Genomic DNA, 2,740 nt, shown 5'->3' with positions numbered 1-2,740 from the left:
GTCATTCCAGTATCTGTGCAGACTGCCTGCCACAAGCAACCTGAGGACCCAAGATTCCCAGAAGGGCAATTCGAACTGCCCCAAGACAGGCCCATGCGTTTATCAAGGGGCCCCTCACTGCTCACAAAAGCCTGCAACACGCAACAGAAACAGCAGAGGCTTTAACTTCCCCCTCTCACCCTTCAAAGAGTGGGGAGACCTATTTCCAGCCAAGAGGGAATAACAGGGATCAGATTACCCTCCTGCCTGAAAGAACTAAAACCTGAAAAAATATTTGAAACAACAATTTTTAAGACACTGAGCATCAGGCAAAGAAGGAGAGTAATCCCTGAAAGAGAAAAAAATGAAGCCATCTTGGGGGAAAATGAAGTGAGAACGAGGGTTGCCCCTAACTTACTGCCTTTAGAGAGTTTCTAGGCCCCATGCAGGGAAGGGGAACCCAGGCAGAGGCTGGTGAACTCCATGAGCTGATGAGAGGGAGCTGATAGTCCAGGAGACCAAGACAGCTGGACTTGGCAGGACAGAGTAGCAGAAAGGAGAGAGCTGTGAGAATAGAAAATTCCAGAAAGAACTTCCCATTGAACTGAATACTGATCATCGCATGCTGGCAGGAGAACTTTACCAGGCTGGAGAAAGACTACCCGCAGAGATCAGGGGTAGCTGTGATATTTCACCATCCTTTCAAGTCAGAAGCAATGATGCAAGATGTATTGATCACAAGAATCCAGATTGGACTCCTGTACTAAAAAAAAAAAAGAAAAGGTCTGTGTTCTTTTTCCTGTTCAAAGTGATACAGACACGTAGGGAGAGGAGGTCTCCTGAGCCAGTCCTTCACCTTCCATGGTGCTTCCTCACGGGGTCATGTCAGCTGTCAGTGAAACCTTAAAGAATCTTCAGAGACATGGAAAGAACAACCCTTTAAGAACTTCTCTTTACTTGTATCTCTTGACGATTTGAAAAAGGAGGTGGTTGCGAAACTGCTTTGGAAAGACGACTTAAAATCAACAAGCTTTACACAAAAAGTTGCCAGAAATCTTTTCCACTTTTTTCCCCCATTAGGAAAATCTCCAACTCTTGGCCTCTCTGCCCCTGGACAGATCTCTACATTGCTCCTGTACAGGAACACTTCCTGGGGGAAATGCTCACTTTATGGAAACCCTGGAACTGAGTTGATTTATGAGTGGATCAGGGTAAAATGAAGGCGATGAATTGGAACTTCTTAGAGCATTCTACGTTACTCCCTGCTTTTTAAGATCAAGAAGCAAGAATAGTTGTCAGCCTACTTTCGGAGATGCAACAAACCATTGGCCCGTACGGGACTCGAACCCGCGACCTTGGCGTTATTAGCACCACGCTCTAGCCAACTGAGCTAACCGGCCTTCAACAGTCAGCAGCCCAGGGATATCATTTTTTTCCCTCTGAGTGGGAAGTTCAAAATAATCGTTAGTTATTTGTCAGGAGAATTTCTTTGCTGCTTTGCCTCCTTAATAAAAGGAATCAGACGCTTTCTCTTAAGACAAAAACAAAACAAAAGCAAAAAAGAACATTGGTTTCAAGTCGTATTCATACACTTGAAAGAGGAAACAAACTTTTGGAACTCAGGCCAGCGGCCCGGGAATTCCTGGAAGTATTTGCTGCTCTCTACATGGCTGGTGATAGGCACGTGCAGATAATGAACCTGACCCCCTGAACCACGAGCAGTTCCGGGCTTCAGAAGAACTGCTCACTAACAGGTAAAAACTTTGTGCCTGAAGAATATTCCCACGGGTCTGATTCTCGATTGACCCGTAGTCTCCAGGTTTCAAATACCCGCTACCTCCAGGGTCAGACTTGGTCGACATTCGGGAGCCTTCCCACTTACCTGCTGCCTCAGATTTCCTGAGTGACCTCAAATCTGACGCGACATCGAAGATTTCAGTGCTGCCCATTTCTTAGAACCATGGCTCTGATGACCATTCCAAAAGCCATTAAACCCGATTTCTCTGTGTTTCAACTATTGTACCCACTTTTTGACTGGAAAAAGGGGATAAGGGGTTTTAGGCACAGAGCACAGCCAGTAACCAAAGGCAGGCAGTTGCATGGGATGTTTGAGGAATAGCAAAAGGGCCCATGTGGCCAGATCACAAGTGAGGGAGAGAATAACAGAGATGAGATGGAGAGAAATAGAGGGTTAGATTGTGTAGGGTCATGTAGGAGATATTGGGAATTTGACTTTACTCCAAGTACAATGGGGAGGTATTGGATAATTCTGATTTTAGGAGAGACAAATCTGACATGCTTTAAAATGATATATATGGTAGCTCTTTTGCAAACACTCTAAGGGAATGTATTAGATTGTGTTCTCTGACAAACAGATTCTGAGATGTAGTTTTTATGAAGGAAGTTTATTCGGAAGTGCTTCCAGGAACAACATACACGAGGAATGAAGAGGATAAACAGAAAGCTTGAACTGTGATGCCATTGCAACAGAGGCCTCATCCAAGCCCACGGAGAGCTTTGGAGCTGCAATGACCCTTCAGAGTTGCCCTGAATTGAGACACAGGATTTGTTGTATTCCCTCAGAGACCTGTCTTTAGATGTAGGCTGCTCCCAGAGAGAGGGTGTAACCTTAGACAAAGTAGCTTCCTTTAGTTGAAAGCAATTCCTGGGAGGAGCTCAGCTTTGAGCTATCAACAAACACTCCAGGCTGCTGGGAGAAATGAGTGCCTTGCTCTAGAAAGTGGTGGTTCCGGGTGGAACA

The 2,740-nt window shown here is 45.4% G+C and overlaps 1 non-coding gene across 1 annotated transcript; it reads right to left on the bottom strand.

Moving 5' to 3' along the window:
• Nucleotides 1-1,305: 1,305 nt before the first annotated feature.
• TRNAI-AAU (transfer RNA isoleucine (anticodon AAU)) lies at nt 1,306-1,379 on the bottom strand. Its single transcript has one exon. It is a non-coding gene; the product is annotated as a tRNA-Ile (tRNA).
• Between the last annotated feature and the right edge of the window lie 1,361 nt (nt 1,380-2,740).

Source organism: Equus asinus, chromosome 8 (genome assembly GCF_041296235.1).
Source record: "Equus asinus isolate D_3611 breed Donkey chromosome 8, EquAss-T2T_v2, whole genome shotgun sequence".
In the NCBI taxonomy this organism is placed as follows: domain Eukaryota; kingdom Metazoa; phylum Chordata; class Mammalia; order Perissodactyla; family Equidae; genus Equus; species Equus asinus.
This window is presented reverse-complemented; position numbering and strand designations above follow the sequence as displayed.